Source organism: Megascapheus bottae, chromosome X (assembly GCF_031878675.1).
Source record: "Megascapheus bottae isolate mThoBot1 chromosome X, mThoBot2.hap1, whole genome shotgun sequence".
Taxonomy (NCBI): Eukaryota; Metazoa; Chordata; class Mammalia; order Rodentia; family Geomyidae; genus Megascapheus; species Megascapheus bottae.
In genome coordinates this window covers 106,124,432-106,145,609 of record NC_143547.1, presented here as the reverse complement: position 1 = coordinate 106,145,609, position 21,178 = coordinate 106,124,432, and the positions used below count along the sequence as shown (strand labels likewise).

At 38.1% G+C, this 21,178-nt stretch overlaps 1 pseudogene across 1 annotated transcript in view; it reads left to right on the top strand.

Moving 5' to 3' along the window:
• Positions 1–21,178, top strand: part of LOC150041790 (protein inturned-like) — a 31,870-nt pseudogene that overhangs the window by 8,480 nt on the left and 2,212 nt on the right. Inside the window, exons 4-12 of the transcript XR_016533902.1 lie at positions 2,450–2,653; positions 6,385–6,503; positions 9,360–9,449; positions 10,462–10,539; positions 11,650–11,839; positions 13,469–13,522; positions 17,857–17,918; positions 19,153–19,374; positions 20,689–21,171. The product of XR_016533902.1 is annotated as a protein inturned-like (transcript). The remainder of the gene's footprint in view (positions 1–2,449; positions 2,654–6,384; positions 6,504–9,359; positions 9,450–10,461; positions 10,540–11,649; positions 11,840–13,468; positions 13,523–17,856; positions 17,919–19,152; positions 19,375–20,688; positions 21,172–21,178) is intronic.

Genomic DNA, 21,178 nt, shown 5'->3' with positions numbered 1-21,178 from the left:
TAGCACTCTACCACGCTAGCCACAGCGCCACTTCTGGCTTTTTCTGTGTATGTGGTACCGAGGAATCAGACCTTGGTCTTTGTGCAAGCTAGGCAAGCACTCTATCACTAGGACAAACTCCCAGACCTGATTTGTTTAAAATCAAATTATACTATTTTGTTGATATTTGTGTTACTTAGGTAAGCTTTTATCCTGAACTGTTGTTTATTTTTTTTCAGTCCTTAGATATAAAAATAAATTTTTCTATAAGTCAATAATATTCTAAATATTGACGTTTTGTATCATTGATGAGATTTTGAGATACTTATTCTGTTCAACTTTCCTCTCTTTCTTGGAAGGTAGATATTATATGCTTTAAATATGTTAGAGGATCCCTTGGTCAGTTAAAGGATGAAGTAGTTTTTAGGTTCATTAACATGAATAAAATTCTTGGTATATCACAATCATGTTTCTGATTTGATGTTTATAATAAGATCCATGATGAAATGCATTGTTTTATTTATTTTTATTTTTTGCCAGTCCTAGGGCTTGTACTCAGGAACTGAGCACTGTCCTTGAGCTTTCTCTACCACTTGAGCCACACCACCACTTCCAGGTTTTTTTGGTTTTTTTTTTTCTGTGTATGTGGTACTGAGGAATCAAAGCCAGGACTTCATGCATGCTAGACAAGTACTCTTACTACTAGGCCACGCTCCCATTCTGAAATACCTTGTTTTGTTTTCTTCTCTTTTTTCTTTTTTTTTTTTTGTCCTGGGCCTTGAACTCAGGACCTAGGCACAGTCTCTAAGCTCTTCAGTGCAAAGCTATCGCCCTGCCATTTGAGCCACAGTGCCACTTCCAGTTTTCTGGTGGTTAATTGGGAGATAAGAGTTTCATGGACTTTAATGCCCAGGCTGGCTTTGAACTGCGGTCTTCAGATCTTAGCCTCCTGAGTAGCTAGGATTACAGGCATGAGCCACTGGAGCCCAGCTGAAATGCCTTGTTTTCTATAAAAAATAAGATTTCTTATTTTCACTATCTTTTCTTAAATACACCCATGCATATTTGTGCGTACTTTGGAAGGAACATGCATGCTTGAGTGTGTGTGCACACACACATATACATACACTCTAGCTTTAGTAATTTAAAATAAAACAATGGAATGACTCATACCTAGGAACAAGCAATGACTACAAATGGCTAGGAGGATATACAGGTAGAAACAGGGTGGTGGTTGAAATATTAACCATCAGAAACCAGTTTGCAATTATCCTATTTATCAACACTACTATTTGTTAATCAATCATTTTGTTTACTTTTAATCTGTATAAAACAGATAGAGTGCTTGCCTAGCATGCACAAAGACCCAGGTTCGATTTGGTACCACATACATAGAAAAAAGCCAGAAATGGTACTGTGGCTCAAATGGTAGAGCTCTAGCCTTGAGAAAACCCAAGGACAGAGCTTGAGTCCTAAGCCCAAGCCCAGGACTGGCAGACAGAAAAAAAAGAAAAGAAATAGAAATTACTATTGTTACTATAATATTTTGACAATATTTTGACATCTTCCTCCCAAAAGTAACATGTTACATTCAAACAACCTTATCTACTTTTAAACTTGACTAGGTTTCTTCATTCTTAGTCAATTATCAATCATGAACTTTTTTTTTTGCCAGTCCTGGGGTTTGAACTCAGGACCTGGGCACTGTCCTTGGACACTTTTTGCTCAAGGCTTAGCACTCTGCCACTGAAGCCACAGCACCACTTCAGCTTTTTCTGTGTATGTGGTTCTAGGAAATCAAACCCAGGATTTCGTGCTAGGCCCAAATTTTACTCTTCTTTGAAGAAGTTCTTAGACTACAATGCTTAAGTAAAACATTGTAGAGCCAGGCTCCAGTAGCTCATACCTAGCTACTTTTACTACTCAGGAGACTGAGATTGAGGATCACAGTTCAAAGCCAGCCTGGGAGCTAAAGTCCAGAGAATCTTATCTCCAATTAACCACAAGAAAACTGGAAGTGGCCCTGTGGCTCAACATAGTAGAGCAGTAGCCTTGAGCAGAAGAGCTCAGGGACAAGGCCCAGGCCCAGAGTTCAAGCCCCATGACCAAAAACAAAAAAGTAAAAACAAAAACTGATCTTGATCCTTCATTTCTTCCTTTTATCTTTTTAAGTTGAGTCAGTGATATCAATATCATAATGTAGAACTTGTACACCTTCTCAGGTCATATTAAATTCTGAACTGCTTATGGCATTTCTTGTTTTTATAGTTAATTATATTCCTCCTCAGTAAAGTTTTACATGTGCCAGCCATGTGCATTCATTTATACAATGAATGAAACATACAACTTCTCCCATCAGGGTCCTTTGCTCTAGATTGATTTATCCATACATGTACACCTGAGAATATATGCAAGCAAAGATTCTTCTTTGTGAAAAATGCAGCTAATTTTGCCTCATTTTAATTTTAAGGTAAAACTGACACTTGAAAATGCATATGCTGCGAAAAAGGAAACTATCTAACCAAGAAAGAAAAAGACACAGTCGAACACAAGTGATTTAGTGAAGCTTTTCTGGGGAGAGGAGGTTGAAAGCATCCATCAGAATAATCTAAATTCTCCACATATCATCATGTATCTCACATTACAACTTGACTCAGAAACATCGAAGGAAGAGGTGAGGGTGTGCTTAAAAGTGAAAAGTAAATAGAACCTTTTTGTAGTCTTTCTATGTAAGTGTTTTCTTTTGATAAAGGAAGAATTAAAAGTGAGGTACCTAATCTTACACTTACTCAAAAATGTATATTTTATTTGTATTTCACAATACAAATGTTTTTTAAACAAAAGTGAATTATTTTGTTGTTTTAAGCAATAGGAAAAAAGAGAAAGAAGATACTGTTGTATCTTCTAGCTTACAAGCTAAGCTCCTATTACCCTGTGCTCCTGTTACTCTGCACTCCTTTTTAAGTTAGTCTTATTGAGGTATTACTTTATATATTAAACTGTGTTAAATGAACAGTTTGTTGAGTTTTGACAAATAAGTACAAATATAGTTGTGTAAACTATGTCATGAAAAGTTCCATCAACTCATTTTGTAATGAGTATTTTTAATCCATTCATATCTCAGTGTTTATTAATCAAGTATGTCTGATAAAGTATTAGATTTTATGTCTTTTTTTCTTGGGTGGTGGGGGGAAATCCTGGGACTTGAACTCAGGGCCTGAGTGCTGTCCCTGAGCCTCTTTGTGTTGAAGGCTGGTGCTCTATCACTTGAGCCACAGCACTACTTCTGGCTAGTTTATTGGACTTTTGTGCCTGAACCGGCTTCTAACTGCAATCCTCAAATCTCAGCCTTCTGAGTAGCTAGAATTACAGATGTGAGCCACTGGTGCCTGGCTACATTTTATGTCTTTTTTGTCACAAATAGGAAGACAATCGCTGGGCACTTGTGGATCACACCTATAATCCTAGTTATTGGATTATAACTATGAGGTGAAAATCTGAAGATTGTGATTCAAAGCCAGTCTTGAGACTCTTATCTCCAATTAACACCCAGGAAAGCCTAAATAGAATCCTAAAGTTAGAGTAGAAACCAAATTTACAGAGCAATTTTGAGCTTAAAGAACAAAGCTAAGGGCCGGGAGTTTGGCCTAGTGGTAGAGTGCTTGCCTAGTATGCACGAAGACCTGGGTTCAATTCCTCGGTACCACATGCATAGGAAAAGCCAGAAATGGTGTTGTGGCTCAAGTGGCAGAGTGCTAGCCTTGAGGAAAAAGCCCAAGGAGTGCTCAGGCGCTGAGTTCAAGCCCCAGGACTGGCAAAAAAAAAAGCTAGATGCTACCTGAGTGTAAAACATAGCACAAATCTAAATATAACTAAAAACAACATGAGGTTGTCATAGAAATAGATACTTAGACCAAGAGAACAAAATAGTCCAGATCTATCCTTATATATTTTGGACATAGGAGACCAAAAAAATGAGAAAAGCACAATTTCTTCAGGAAATAGTGTTGGAAAAACCACATGTCCACATGAACTAGACCTTTATCCCTTACAAGTTATAAGTATCAATTCTAAAAGTTTTAAGCACATTTCTCAAATTTTGAAATAGTATTCCTTTGTCTTCTGAATTCCATCATTGTAGTCAGTCATTTTTATGTTTTTTTTTTAATGTCAGTACTGGGGCTTGAACTCAGTGCCTGGGCCCTGTCCCTGAGCTGTTTTTGCCCGAGGCTGGAACTCTACTACTTAGGCTGCAGAACTACTTCCAGCTTTTTCTTTGTGTGTGGTACCGAAAAATAGAACCCAGGGCTTCGTTTATGTTACATAAGCATTCTACCACCAGTCCTTGGGCTTTCTCAAGGCTAGGTTTCTACCACTTCAGTCACAGCACCACTTTGCAGCTTTTTCTGTGTATGTGGTACCAAGGAACTGAACCCTGGTCTTTGTGCATGCTAGACAAGCATTCTACCACTAGGACAAACTCCTGGCCTCCCTTTATTATTTTTTTTTCTCCAGTCCTCGGGCTTGAACTCAAGGGTCTGAGCACCATCCTTGGGCTTTCCCAAAGCTAGACTTTGAGCCACAGCATCAGTTCTGGCTTTTTCTATGTATGTGGTACCAAGGAATCAAACCCAGGTCTTCATACATACTAGGCAAGTACTCTAGCAATAGGCCAAACTCCCAGCCCTCCTTGTTCACTTTCTTGTTTCTGCTATGTATAGAAGTATTTAAACTTTCCATTGTGTTTTTATTCCAGCAGAATTTTTTTGTTGGTTTTAGGGCTTCGACTCTGGGCCTGAGCTGTGTCCTCAGATCAAGGCTACTGCCATACCCCTTGAGCCACAGTGCCACTTCCAGTTTTCTAGTGGTTAATTGAAGAGTCTTACAGTGTTTAGTGTAGTAGCTGGACTAGCTTTGAAATGCCATCCTCAGATCTCAGCCTCCTGAGTAGCTATGATTATAGGTGTGAGCCACTACACCTGGCTTTTCTTCCCCCTCTTCCTCCTTCTTTTCCTCCTTTTTATTTGGTGGATCATGGACTTGAACTTGGCTTGGGTATTGTACCTGAGCTCTTCAGCTCAAGGCTACCACCCTATCCCTGGGCCTGGGCATTGTTCCTGAGCTCTTCAGCTCAAGGATACTGACCTACCCTTGAGCCAAGTCCCATTTCCCATTTTCTAGAGGTTAATTGGAGATTAGAGTCTCAGATCCTTTTGTGCGTGGGCTGGCTTTGAACCTTGATCTGCCACCACGCCCGGCTCATCTTTTTTTCTTTTATTTTGCCAGTCTTGGGGCTTGAACTCGGGGCCTAAGCACTGTCCTTGGGCTTTCTCAAAGGTGGATCTCTGCCACTAGAGCCACAGCACCACTTCTGGCTTTTTTTTTCTGTTTACATGGTACCGAGGAATCCAACCCAAGTCTTCGTGATTGTGAGGCAAGCACTCTACCACTAGGCCAAACTCCTGGCCCTCTTTGTGTGTGTGTATGTGTGTGTGTGTGTTTTGTAGTATGAAAACCATCTCAAATTTAAGATGGGTAAGATGATAAAATATCACCATACTCTGTTCTATTTTATTGTTGCATTCCAACTTTTCAAGTATAATTAGTTTTGTCTTATGTTTAGATACATATTTGTATGATTGTATCCCAAATGAAGAAGTGATCTTTTGTGAGTCAGTATGAATGAGCTTGAATTTAGACTACTAACAAGGGGGTGGGAGAAAAACATAGGAAGGGGTAACAATGTTCAAGAAGTAATGTAGCCACTGATGAATGTAACTGTCACCCCTCTGTACACCATACCAACAGTAAAATAAAATTAAGGCCAGGAGCAGGTGGCTCAGACCTGTAATCCTAGTGGCTTAGGAGGCTGATGTCTGAGGATCCAGGTTCAAAGCGAGCCTGGGCCCTAAATAACGTGAGACTCATATCTCCAATTAATCACTAGAAAATGGAAACTGGGGCTGTGGCTCAAGGGATAGAGCTGCAGTACAATACCTAAGCCCAAAGTTCAAGCCCCATGACCCACAATAAATTAATTAAATTTCAAATAATATCTTGATTACTATATATTTTAGTGTTATGACCAATTAGCACTTTCTGACTTATTTTCAAATATAGTTTATATTTATTATTTAGAGAAAAGAAGGATTTAAAAGCAGCACAGACTGGAATGGTAAATGTGACACCAAAGCCTAAGAAGGCACACTAGCAAATAGGGTATTTAAATGATAATTTAAAGATTCAAGACATGCTTCTCTCCATGGATATAAACAAAATTCACTGAAATGGAAATTTTACCCTTTTTGTTCTTAATTCGGAATCTAAATTTACCACAACAGAAATAATGGTTGGAAATTTGGGGATAGAGAGAGTTCATTATTTATATTTCTTTTCATTTAACAGCAGGAAATTCTATATCATTATCCAAAGTCTGAAGCATCTCAGAAACTTAAAAGTGTGAGAGGGATTTTTCTCACGCTCTGTGACATGCTGGTAAATGTAACTGGGACACAAGTTACCAGGTAATCACTAACTTATTTTATTTTTGTTAGTCCTGGGGCTTGAACTCAGGGCCTGGGCACTGTCCTTGGACACTTTTTGCTCAAGGCTAGCACTCTGGCACTTGAGCCACAGTGCCATTTCTGGCTTTTTTCTCTGTATGTGGTTCCAGGGAATCAAACCCAGGGCTTAATGCATACTAGGCGAGCGCACTACCAGTAGGTTACACTCCCGCCCCATAATCACTAATTTCTATTTAGGTTTAATGCTCTACTTATTTTTTTCAACATATCTGATTCTAATCAAGTGCTACATTCACTTATATCTATAATGTAGGTATTTGTACTGATTAATGAGACCTCTGCAGATATTCTGTTCATCGACATGTCCAGAGTAATATAACTTCATTTATATAGTAGATTTTCAGTACAGTTATAGATCAGAGTGTTTGGGTACACTGCAATTAACAGAATTGTATTCTTCATAAAAGCATAATCTTTTAACATGGAATTAGGATTCCTGGATTCTTTGTGTTTTTATTGTAATTGTTAACTTGCTAGACAATGCTTTTGTGGTTGGTACGAATGACTAAACAATTTTTTTCATAGAAAATACTATTTTCACAAAAGTGATGGAAACATATGGAATATATACTTTAGGAGATATATTCCGAATTCATTGTCCCCTGTAAGCACCTTTTTGTGTGTGTGTATATTGAAGAGTAATAGGATCTGAACTCAGGTACCTATTGCTTTCTTGGCTTTTTGCTTATAGCTTATACTCAACTTGAGCCATGTCTCCAGCTTTGCTTTTTGCTGGTTAACTGGAAACAGTCTCAGTAGACTTTTTCTGCCAGTCTGGCTTGGAAGTATAATTTTGGTCTCAGCTTCTGGGGTGCTAGAATTATAGGCTTACACCTCTAGTGCCTGGCTTTAAATCTTTTGTTTATTTTTATTTTTTTGGAGGTCAATGGGGCTTGAACTCTGGGCCTGGGCATAGTCCCTGGGCTCTTCAGCTCAAGGCTAACACTCTACCACTTGAACCACAGTGCTAATGCCAATTTCCTGGTAGTTAATTAGAGATAAGAGTCTCACTGAGCTGGTGCAGTAGCTCATGCCTATAATCCTAGCTACTCAAGAGGCTGAAATCTGAGGATCATGGTTCAAAACCAGGCTGGGCACTAAAGTCCTAGACACTCTTACCTTCAATTAACCACTAGAAAACTGGAAGTGGTCCTGTGGCTCAAGGGGTAGGAGAGTAGCCTTTAGCTGAAGAGCTCAGGGACAGTGCCTAAGCCCCATGGAGTTCAAGCCCCACAACCAACCAAAAAAAAAGTCTCATGGATGTCAGTGCCCTGGCTGGCTTTGAACCTCAGTCCTCAGATCTCAGCCTCCTGAGTAGCTTGGATTTGCAGAAGTTAGCCACTTAAGCCTAGCTCTTTTGTTTTCTTTTTTTCACTTTTTAAGTGGTTTATGGAGATACAGAGTTTGTGAACAAATACATCATCCATTTTAAAGGTGGACAAGTAAATAGTTCCAAGATATTTGCATCTACCCCAGAGTCAATTTCTGCAAAATTTAATTACCTCAGAAGTGCTATGCCCTTTAATTAACAATTACACACTGCCCAAGCCATTTTGTATGACTACAATCATGCTAGATATAGTTTTAGTAATAGCTACCCTCAAGTTTAATGGGCCTGGAGTAAGAAAAGGGACACTGGTGGGCGGGTTGCTGGTTTCATGGAGGTAGGTATATTAAGGGACCAAAAGTAGCAGAGGATAGACAAATAGACAAGGATGAGAGTAATAGGTTGTGATATGCACAAAACTCAGAGAGTTTTGTGGTTAAGCATTGAGTTATAATGGTTAATAATGGTTAATAATACTTGAGACTCTTCTGCCATTTGCCATAATATTTTTGAGGTACAGGTCTTCTTTTAAAAGGCAGTTTGTAACACTAGTAAGAAAGACTACACACTTATTTTCTCTGTATTTCTGTGGTTCATTGTATCTCTTTTGAGAACACATTAACCTTTTGCAGTTTCACGATGACAAAATAGTGCATATGCAAAATATACAGCTTGATCAGTTTTGATCTAAGTGTGTGTTCTTCAGAACTGTTCCACAATGAACACATCCATTATCCCCAAGAGTTTCCTTGAGAACATTCCTATGTCTGAGTAGGAGTTATGGTTTGGTTACTTGTTTATATAATAAAATACCAGCTTGGATTGTCACTTTCTGAGTTGGGATGACATTCTTCCTTTTTTTTTTGAGGGGGGAATCTCCTTAGCATGCCATGTTCAAAAGTAATCAAAGGTATAATAAACTAACCAGCTAGGATAGAAGCTTTCTTTTGAAGAAAACAATGGGTCTATTTTTGTTTGGACTACAGTAATGTGGTTGTTTCCATTTTTTAAAAAATTTAGAAAGTATAATTCCTTGCCTATGATTTCCTATAATTCCTTGCCTATTATGTTTGGCAGTTAGATATATACCAAGAGTTATGCATATTAAATATTAACTTTTAAAATCATACTTTTTAAATCATGCCAAAACTTACAAGTTTTATAACCTTATGACGCTCAAAGATATTCTAACTTCTAACTTTTTTTTGTTTTTGTGGGTTCTGGGGCTTGAACTCAGCCTGGGTGCTGTCCCTGCGCTCTTTAGCTCAAGGCTACCACCCTACCTTTGAGCCAGTCTCACTTTCCATTTCCTAGAGGTTAATTAGAGATAAGAGTCTCAGGTCCTTTTGTGCCTGGGCTGACTTTGAACCTTGATCCTCAGATCTCAGCCTCCTGAGTAGCTAGGATTACAGGCATGAGCCACCCTGCCCAGCAAGATATTCTAACTTCTTAAATTTATTTTTCCTTAGCTCATCCCTACTTTTACATGGGAAGAAAATTCATGTAGCTTACTTGAAAGAATTGGACAAGTTGTTATTAATTGGCCTACCTGCTGAAGAGTAAGTTGAGATTTTTTTTAATGTAAGAAATACCTTGGGACCAGGAGCGTGGCCTAGAGGTACAGTGCTTGCCTAGCATGCACAAAGACCTGGGTTAGATTCTTCAGTACCACATACATAAAGCCAGAAGTGGTGCTGTGGCTCAAGTGGCAGAATGCTAGCCTTGAAAAGGTCCAAGGACAGTGCTCAGGCCTTGAATTCAAGCTCCAGTGCTGGCAAATTTAAAAGGAAAAGAAAGAAAGAAAATGAAAATGATGGTAACAAATCCAGTTTCATAAAAATTGGGGCATTTGGTCAAAAGACAAACTACTAATGACAGTTTTATGGGATGTAATGATATGTTGTACAAGTATAATGGGATGATGGGTTATCTGTGTTCTTCTAGTATTAACAGGGCATAAATGTGCATTGAAGGGTCACTTGGACACACAGAGGCTATGGGCTGTCCATACGTTTTTCTCTTGTGGTATAGAGATAGCTGGAGATATGAACTTGTCTTCTATTCAAAAGTTTAACAGTGATATAACATGGACTTTACATATTTGAAATTAACTTACTTAAATTAAGGGCAAACAGAAGGATATTTTGCTCAGAATTGAATGTCTTTAACAAAATATTGAGTATTTGTAACTTCCTTAGTGATACATCACCAACTATTGTGATCTTCCTTGTAACATTTTTCAAATACTTTAAAATACATCTTCTTTCTTTTCTCTTGTTCCAGTCCTGGGTTTTGAATTCAGGGCCTGGGCGTTGTCCTTGAGTTTACTTAAAGCTAAAGCTCTACCACTTTTGCCACAGTACCACTTCCAGCTTTTTCTGTGTAGGTGGTTCTGAATCCAGGGCTTCGTGCATGCTATAAACCTAAATCTGCAGTTGAAGGTGATCAGTTATTAATGTAATAAACAATTTGAGTCATAATTGACATATAGACCATGTATATATACATATATGTACATATATCATTGTGATTATGCTATAAATAAAACTAGCAGATTTTTGCTCTTTCTAGAGTTCCTCTTCCCAAGCTAAGAAATATGATAGAAGATGTTGCCCAAACCTTAAAATTTATGTTTGCTTCTTTAGATGGGCAAGTATTTCTTTGAACTGATCTCAAGGGTTGTTTGTTTCTATTTTTGTGCCAATGCTGGGTCTTGAATTCATAGCCTCACCTCTGGTGCTGTCCCTCAGCTTATTTGCATAAGACTAATGCTCTACTGGTTAACTAGAAATAAGAGTCTATGTACTTTACTATCTGTGGCTTTACACTGCCATCCTCAGATCTCAGCCATTGGTAGGTACCTGGCTTCAAGTTTTAAATATATGATTCTATATTGCCTTTTGTACTTTATAGTATTTTTGGTTGTTTGGCTATTTTCTCCCCTCCTTCTTTCTCTATCTTTAATAATTATAACTGCAGTGGAGATAAAGAACAATTTAGCTCTGTATTTTGAAGTTACTTGTAATTACTTGTAAGTAATTTGTATGGTAAGAAAGGATATTTATTATATATTTGATAATTTTCTTATGTTTAATTGTCCTAACCCCATTTTTAGAGTTATAGAAATTCAGAGAAAGGTTAGGTTATCTATCCTATGATAATGATCTATAATAAGGACAATGTTAAGATTCAAAGTCAAATGTGTACTATTGCAAAGTTTTTGTATTATTCTGTTGCGTAGAAGTTTCAAATGCCGGGCGGGGAGTTGGCCTAGTGGTAGAGTGCCTGCCCAGCATCCATGAAGACCCAGATTCGATTCCTCCATACCACATACATAGAAAAAAGCTGGAAGTGGTGTTGAGGCTCAAGTGGTAGAGCTCTAGCCTTGAGAAATCCCAAGGATACGGCTCAGGCCCTGAGCTCAAGCCCAGGACTGGCAAAAAAAAAAAAAGAAGTTTCAAATGCCTATTAAAGAGAAAGAAAAAGAGAGAGAGACAGAGACACAGATAGAAAGAAAGAAGGTGAGAAATACCTATTAAAGAGAAAGAAAAAGAGAGAGAGACAGAGACACAAAGAAAGAAGGTGAGAAATAACAGGTAGGGTGAACTTCTAAACACTCTCTCCGCAGCCATAGTGTAACAGTGAGTATGAGACAAGAGGGTCCAACAGATCTGGAAATTTGGAAAGAGGTAGTCTCCTTAGGAGCCCACAAAAATGGCTGCCATAGGTTATTCTAACTCACAGCTTTTACTGTTTCAGCGCCTTCTGCTGAGTTGAGAACATTCCTTGCTTGGATCATTTTTTCTACTTGTTCTTTCAAAGAGCACTTCAGTGTGCTAAATTACATTCCAGTGTCTGTTCCAGTGCTCAACAATACGATGTTTCTAGTTCAGTTCTTCTAGACAACCTCCCTGGAGTTCGGTGGCTCATACTTCCACAGGAAATCAAGGTAATCTTACGTGATAGATATGAATCAGAATCATTGTTTTCTTTTATTTTCCTTAGACTTTTTGTAATTGTTGAGAGTATGGGTAAAAATTAAAAGGACAATTGAGCTGGGTACTGTAATCCTAGCTATTAATGAGTCTGAGATCTGCAGATCATGATTTGAAGCCAGCTGGCATAGTAAAGTTGGGGAGACTTATCTCTAGTAAACTACTCAGAAAAGGCCACAAGTGGCATTGTGGCTCAGGTAAAGCCTTGAGCAAAAAAGCTTAGGGATAAAACTCAGACCTTAAGTTCAACTCCCAGGACCAGCTCAAAAATATGTTTTTTTTTATTAAAGAATTTATTAACACTGATTTTTATATCATATTTCAAATGACATGTTTAACAAACAAGTGTTCAAGAAGGGAATCTCTATATACAATCACTGGCACTTAGTTTTTAGAACATAATCAAAATTAGGCTAAGGGTTTGTATATCATAGATACATATTAATTTATGAAATAAAACATTATGTCTATAGAGTCATAGGTTTTTATGTCTATGTAGTTATGTTTATATTTCCAATACCATGTTCAAAAATTTTTTTTAAAAAAGAAAGGATACTAAAACTGGTAGCCATGATGGAAGATTAATTCTGTAGGAATGTTGGTGTATGTTGTGTTTTAATATGACCTGAAGCTAAATTTGTATTTAAAAGAAGGAAAATAAAAGCCACTTGCACATCTTAAAAAAAATAAAAAAGAAAAAAAAGAAAGGAAAGGAAAAAAAGGCAATTGGTTAATGAGATAGAAGGTCCAATGGAGTAAACTTAGAAAAATGTGGTTTTTTGTTTGTTTGTTTGTTTATTTTCATTTTTTAGTTATGTGGCTTGAATTCTGGGCCTGGGTGCTGTCCCTAAGTTCTTTAAGCTCAAGGCTAGCACTCTGCCATTTGAGCCACAGTGCCACTTCTGGTTGTCTCGTGGTTAATTGGAGATAAGAGTCTGCTGGCCAGCACGGTGGCTCATGCCTGTAATCCTAGCTACTCAGGAAGCTGAGATCTGAGGATTGTGGTTCAAAGCCAGCTCAGGCATGAAAGTCTGTGAGACTTTTATCTCCAATTAAACCGCAAGAAAACCAGAAGTGGTGTTGTGGCTCAAGTGGTAGAGCAATAGCCTTGAGCTGAAGAGCTCAGGGACAGCACCCAGGCCCAGAGTTCAAGCCCCACAATAGACCGAGGGGAAAAAAAAGGGAGTCTCCCAGACTTGTGTGCCCAGGCTAGCTTTGAACCATGATCCTCAGATGTCAGCCTCCCAAGAAGTTAGGATTACAGGATTACAGACCTGACCCACCGGTGCCCAGCTCAGTGCATTTCTTTCTTTCTTTATTTTTTTTTTGCCAGTCCTGGCTTGAGCTCAGGGCATGAGCACTGTCCTTGGGCTTTCTTAAGGCTAGAGCTCTACCATTTGAGCCTCAGCACCAGTTCCAGTTTTTTCCTATGTATGTGATACCAAGGAATTGAACCCAGGTCTTTATGCATGCTAGGCAAGCACTCTACCACTAGGCCAAACTCCCGGCCCCTCAGTGCATTTCTTATATAACCATTTCTGAAAAATGAGTCCAAATGTTCATGTGATTTTTTTTCCCTATAGATGGAATTAGACACAGCATTAAGTGACCTGGAGGCTGCAGATTTTTCAGAACTGGTAAGAGGAGGAAGGTTTTTAAGAAATTTTCAGTATTGTGGGGTTTTTTTAATTGTACCTGGGAGGTTTTGTCATAATATTTACAACTTGTATACAATGTACCTGAGTCAAATTTTCCATATCTGTTAGTTTTTTTTCTTCTTAACTGCTTCTCCTTCACCTATCTCTTCTTTAACTTGTTGGGTAAGTTCATTGTATTCTTTCATGCATACATCTAATGTGACTATATAGTATCTAGTCGTCCCTCCCTTCATTCTCTACTTTCTCTGTGCTTCTTCCCATGAGTTTTCTCCCTACAGTTCCCCTTTCACAATCATACTTTTTTGGTAAGATTACATGCTGCTGGGGCCAGGAGTGTGGTCTATTGTTAGTGCTTGCTTAGCTCAGGAAGACCTGAGTTTGATTCCTCAGTACCACATATATACAAGAAATCAAAGTGGTACTGTGGCTCAAGTGGTAGAATGCTAGCCTTGAGGAAAAAGCCCAAGGACAGTGCTCAGGCCCTGAGTTCAAGGCCCTGGACTGGTAAACAAAAAAAAAAAAGAAAAGAAGAAAGCTCAAGGACAGTGCCCAGGTCTTGAGTTCAAGACCCAGAACTTGCGAAAAAGAAAAAAGATTGCTGTACACTAATGAAAATGTGATATTTGTCTTTCTAAGCTTAGCTTATATCATTTAATGTAATATTCTCCTGTATTCATTTCTTAATACATTTCTTACATATATTATACCACATTTTCTTTTCTCTCTCTCTCTCTCTTTCTTTTTTTTTTTGCCAGTCCTGGGGCTTGAACTCAGGGCCTGAGCACTGTCCTTGGACTTTCTCAAGACTGACGCTTTACCACTTGAGCGACAGGACCACTAACACCTTTTTCTATGTATGTGAAACCAGGGATTCAAACCCAGGGCTTCATGCATGCTAGGCAAGCGCTCTACTACTAAGCCACTAAGCCATGCTCTCTGCCCTATACCACATTTTACCAAGTCATCATTTTCAGAAACCTAGGCTGGTTCCATATCTTGGTTATTGTATGTAGTACTGCTATAGGCATGGATACACAAGAGTCTTCCTTACATATTGGTTTACATTGCTTTAGCAGGATCATATACTACTCTAACATATACTTCTGTTTTTAGTTTCTTAAGAAACCTTCATACCAGTTTTTGTACTAGCTGGACTCATTTATATTCCTTTAAACAGTATATTAAAGATCCCTTTTTTCCACACCCTCATTGGCATCTGTTGTTGCTTGTTTTCTAAATGATAACCATTATGAAAATTATGAGGTGGAATTTCAGTGCCACTTGGATTTGTATTTCATTTGTGACTAAGGATGCTGAACATTTCTGCTATTACTCACTTGTTCCTCTTGAGAACAATTTATTTAGTTTGTACATTTATTTTTAATTTAAATTTTATTGTAAAGGTGAAATACAGAATGGTTACTGTTAAGTCAGGTAATGAGTACATTTCTTTCTTTTTTTTTTCTTTTTTGGTCAGTGGTAGGGCTTGGACTCTGGGCCTGGGCACTGTCCCTGAGCTCTTCAGTTCAAGGCCACCACACAACCCCTGTAGCCACATCACCACTTCTGGTTTTCCAGTGGTTAACTGGGGAGATAAGAGTCTCCAGTCTTTAGTGCCCAGTGTGAGCCACTGCATCTGGATTTTCTTTTCTTTTCCTTTTTTTTTCTTCTTTCTTTCTAAACTCAGGCCTGGGCACAGTCCTTGGGCTTCTTTTGCCCCAGGCTAGCACTCTACCACTTGAGCCACCCATACCACTTCCTTCTTTATTGGAGATAAGAGTCTATAGGGGAACGGCATGGTGGCTCACACCTGTAATCCTAACTAGTCAGGAGGCTGAGATCTAAGGATCTAGGTTCAAAGCCAATCTGGGCACAAAAGGACTTGAGACTCTTATCTCCAGTTAACCTCTAAGAAATGGGAAGTGGGGTTTGGCTCAAGGGTAGGGTGTTAGCCTGGAGCTGAAGAGTTCAGGGATAACGCCCAGGCCCAGGGGTAGGGCAGTAACCTTGAGCTGCCGAGCTCAGAGACAAGCACCCAGGCCAAGATCAAGCCCCATGACCCACGAAAATAAAATAATCTATAGGAGACTTTTCTGCTCAGGCTACTTCGAACCATGATCCTCAGATCTCAGCCTCCTGAGTAGCTAAGATTACAGAAGCTAGCCCCTAGTACTTGATTCTAGGGTCTTTTGACAAAGCTCAGCTCACTGTAGCTTTTTTTCGGCATATTTCTTGATTTTCTTTACTACTGGCCTGCCCATTCATTTTTTGTGCTAATATTATGCTAGTTTTGTTCCTATGGCAGTGTGGTGTAATTTGAAGTTAGATATTATAATACCTCCAACATTGTTCATTTTGCTCAAGATTGCTTTGGTTATTTGGAGATTTTTAGGATTCTGTGTGACTGTCAGTGTTTTTTTCTGGTTCTATGAAGAATGACATTGGGATTTTTGATGGGAATTGCATTGCATCTGTAGATTGCTTTGGGTAACCATTTTCACAATTTTATCAATCCATGAATATGGGAAAACTTTCCATCTTCTGTGTCTTTACTTCCCTTCTTAGTATACTTTTAGTTTTCATTATAGAAGTCTTTTATATCCTTAGTTAATTCCCAAGGTTTTTTTGTTTTGTTTTGTTTTATTTTGTTTTTTGCTAGTGCTGGGGTTTAAACTCAGGGCCTGTTCCTTATTAGTGTATAGAAGAGCTACTAGTTTTTTTGTACATTGATTTTTATATCCTACTACTTTAATAAAAGCATTGATCAAATATAAGTATTTGTCGGTGGAGTCCTTCAAAGATAATATAATCTCATCTCTGAAAGGGAGAATTTAACTTTTTTCTCTATTATCTGTCTTTTCTTTTTTCTCTTCCTTTGTATTTGCCTGGCTAGGAATTGTACCACGGTATTAGATTTTAAATAGTGGACACTCTTTTCTCTTTTCTGATTTTAGAGGAAATGGTTTTAGTTTTTCCTCATATAGTACAATGTTGGCTATACATTTGACATCAATATTATATATTATTACATATATGTTACATATATTATTTTAAGGTACATATTGTCAAGAAGGTAAAGAAATCAATAAATTTATTCCATTTATAGTACTCTTAAATTACTTACGAATTAACTAAGGGTATAGAAGACTTCTATATTAAAAACTGAAAATATACTCAAGAAGGAAACTAGTCTTCTATTCCTAGTTTCTTCAAGGTTTTTTTTTTTTTTGCCAGTCCTGGGCTTGAGTTCAGGGCCTGAGCACTGTCCTTGGACTTTCTCAAGGCTAGCACTCTACCACTTGAGCCTCAGCACCACTTCTGGCTTTTTTCTATGTATGTGGTACCAAGGAATCGAACCCGGGTCTTTATGCATGCTAGGCAAGCACTTTAACCACTAGGCCAAACTCCCGGCCCTCTTCAAGGTTTTTGTTTTGATAAAATATTTAGTTTTGTCAGACTTTTTCTGCATCTACTCAGATGATCATATAATTTTTGTTCTCTATTTTGTGTTCTGTGTTACACCTATTGTGTCTGTTGAACCATCTTTGTATCCTTGGAATGACACCAAATTGATCATTCTGTTTTTTTTGTGTTGTTTTTTTTTTGATAGCCTGGAGGTATGAACTCTGGGCCTGGGTGCTGTCCCTTAGCCTATTCACTCAAAACTAGTATTCTAGTCAGGTACTAGTGGCTCACGGCTGTAATCAAAGCCAGCCTGGGCACCAAAGTCCATGAGACACTTATCTCCAATTAACCACTAGAGGAAACAGGAAGTGATGCTGTGGCTCAAGGAATAAGGTGGTAGCCTTGAGGTGATGAGCTCAGGGATGATTGCCCAGGCCTAGGGTTCAAGCCCCATGATTGATCAAAAAAACCCAAAGACAAAAAACTAGCATTCTACCACTTGATCCACAGTTTTACTTCTAGCATTTTGCTGGTTAACTGGAAATAAGAATCTCATGGACTTTTCTGTCCGGGTTAGCTTTGAACTGTGATCTTTCGATCTCAGCCTCTTGCATACCTAGGATTATACATGTGAACCACTACTACCTGGCATAATAGGAGATGTTTGTCTTATTACATTTATTTTAAAAATAGAATAGCAAATCCTTTATAGATGTCTCTAATCAACGGTAAGTTAAAAGTGTTTATAAAAGTGTTTATAAAAGTGTTTCTTTAAACTAAAAAATCAAAAATAGGTTTGTTCTCAAATAAATATACAGTTCTATTTCAGTTATAATTTCCATTTTAATTATTGTAGTTTGCACATACACATGCACCATAATAAATCCACTGTGAATTTCTTCCTCTAGTCTGAAGATTACTATGAAATGAGACGACTATATCAATTTTGGGATCTTCTCTATTTTATAAGGTAAGTTGAAGCTTGAAGTATGTTTAAATATCCAGTTACTGTATACACAGACCAAAAGTTAAATTTTTTCATGCACAGAAAAATACATGTACTATTTTTCTGTGGATATAGTCATGGTAAGCTTAAGGTCTTAAAATAAGATTCATACCTATACATTTATAAACAAAATAAATATGGTTTTATTATATTTTGAGGCTGTAATTGTGTAAATGAGAAATAATATTCCAACACACTAAGTAAGAGATGAGAGCAATACTATCTTAATTTCCTTTTTCAGTGTTTTTATTTCTTTATTATTTTTTTTATCCTATCCTACCATGAGTTTTTTAAGTAAATCTTGTAACATGAATTAGATGTATTTCAATGTACACCAACTTAGACATCGAGTAAATTTCATTTAAGAAGTATTTTTAAACATAAAATATGCCATTAAAAAGAATTAAACATGCCAAGCACTGGTTGCTCACAACTGCAATCCCAGCTACTCAGGAGGCTGAAATCTGAGAATCACGGTTCAAAATCAGCCTGTGTAGAAAAGATCACGAGACTTTTATCTCCAATTAGATAGAACTAGAGTTGCAGCTCAAGTGGTACAGGTAAAACTTGAGCAAAATGCCAACTGTAAACAAGAGGCCTTTGTACTGGCATGCATGCATGTTAATACACAAATAGAATCAAACAATACAGAAGGATAAAAAGTATCTTCCCACCTTAACCTCAACTTCTCATTTTCCTTTTCAGAATTCAGTAAACATTCAGGGTACTACTACACAGAAGTGATCTTATTTGTGCTTAAATTCTACCTGTTGGGTACCCTAAGTTATTATTTGATATCTAATTTGCCCTCAGAAAAAGAATTCACTTTTGTACATCATAGTTTTTTATATGTGAAACTAGATTATTTTGAGAAAACTGTGTGTTTATAAAACTTCAAAATAAGCCAGGCATGGTGGCTCACACCTATGATCCTAGCTACTCAGGAGGCTGAGATCTGAGGCTCAGGGTTCAAAGCCAGCCCAGGCACTAAGGTCTGTGAGACTCTTGTCTCTAATTAGCTACTAGAAAAAAACTGGAAGTGGCAGTACTGCTCAAGGGGTAGGGCAGTAGCCTTGAGCTGAAGAGCTCAGGAACAGTGCCCAGGCCCAGAGTTCAAGCCCACACAACCGACATTAAAAAAAAAAAAAGAATTGTTGCTTTGTATCATTTGTTGATGCTTGGTCTTTCCATGGCACAGGGTTATCTGATATGCAGTCATTTGCCTAAGGATGATCTTATTGATATTGCTATGTACTGTCGCCACTATTACTTGCTGCCTTTAGCAGCAAAACAAAGAATAGGTCAGTTGATAATATGGAAAGAAGTATTTCCTCGACATCACTTCCAGCATTCCACAGTCTCAAATTCTGAAGTCTTCCATGAACCTGAAGGGAGATATTTTTTGCTAATCGTTGGACTGGTAAGTTTATCTAATCTTCTTTCTTAAAGCTTTTTGTTTTTGTTTTTGCTGGTCCTGGGGCTTGAGCTCAGGGCACTGAGCACTGAGTACTATCCTTGGGCTTTCTCAAGGCTAGTGCTCTACCACTTGAGCCACAGCACCATTTCTGGCTTTTTCTGTGTATGTGGTAGCAAGGAATCAAACAAGCACTCTACCACTAGGCCAAACTCACAGCCTTAAAAGTTTTGTGTGTGTGTGTTTGTTTTTTAAGATCTATTTACTATCTAAAACAAAAAATACGAGTATGTCAGATGTTATTTTTATCTTTTACATTCATTTCAAACTCATGAAGAAATATTAATGAACTTGGGGATATGATTTTAGCAGATTCTGAAGAATTTGAGTCTATTCTGGGCTCCTAGTTAAGAAGACCTTTTCAGGGCCAGGAGTTTGGCCTAGTGGTAGAGTGCTTGCCTAGCATGCATTAAGACCCAGGTTTGATTCCTCGGTACCACATACATTTAAAAAAAAAGCCAGAAGTGGTGCTGAGGCTCAAGTGGTAGAGCTCTAGCCTTGAGAAAGCCCAAGGACAGTGCTCAGGCACTGAGGTCAAGCCCAGGACTGGCAAGCAAATAAACAAACATAAAAAAGACCTTTTCTCAGAAAAGACAAACTACAAGACTGTGAAGTCAGAAATAGAATTATTATGTAATTGTAAATAACAGGACTTGTGACTCTTTGAAAGCTGTCTTAGGAAATTTCATGTGTAAGAGAAGTAGTTGATAGTCTATAAGATCAGATGAAGCTGAATGCCAGTGGTTCAGGTCTGTAATCATAGCTATTCAGCAGGCTGAGATCTGAGGATCATGGTTCAAAGCCTCTTATCTCAATTGAATACCAGCCTTGAGAGAAAAAGAGCAAGTTACAAAGAAACAGAAGCAACAGTAGCAGCAGTAACTTTGAAAAAGAGACATTCATAATAATCATACAATTATGCTACTGTATGTCTATAGCATTTATAATTTTTCTCATGCCAGTCTTGGGGCTTGAACTTGGGGCCTGAATTTTTTTGATCAAGGCTACTGCTCTACCACTTAAGCCACAACTCTACTTGCAGCTTTTCAGTGGCTAATTGGAGATAAAAGTCTCTTGGACTTTCTTACCCAGGCTGGCTTTCTGTTACAATCCTCACATCTGATGCTTGGATTACAGGCTTGGGCCACTGGCCCTAGCTCATTATTTACAAATTTAATACACACACACACACACACACACACACACACACACACACACACACATTGTGGCAACTAAACCTATACTGATTTTCTTTTACAGAAACATTATATGTTATGTGTACTATTAGAAGCTGGAGGCTGCTCATCCAAAGCTATTGGAAATCCTGGCCCAGATTGCATATATGTAGATCAACTCAAAACAACTCTTCATCAGCTGGAAGGAGTAGATTCTTACATAAATGAACAGCTTACATTTTCTTCAAGCCCCTGTTTGTCTTGTGCTGACTGGTTCCTTACTGGACCACATGAAAAAACAGATAGTTTGACTACTTCTCCTATTCTCGGTAGGCTGCAAAGTACTTCTAAAGCATCAACTTCTCCAACATGCAGAAGAACACTTTTTAGTGACTCTTCCTTAAAGACACGGATGCCCAGTCCTTCCCGAAGCAGTAGAGGATCTGACAATGGTTGTGAAGGTGAAGAAGGTGTTAGTACTAATCTGCATACTACATACGATGTGGTTTGGAAGCAAAGAGAATCTCAGGGCTCTGGTGGTTCAGAAGAAAGTGGAGCCTTGCTTAAGGTTAGGT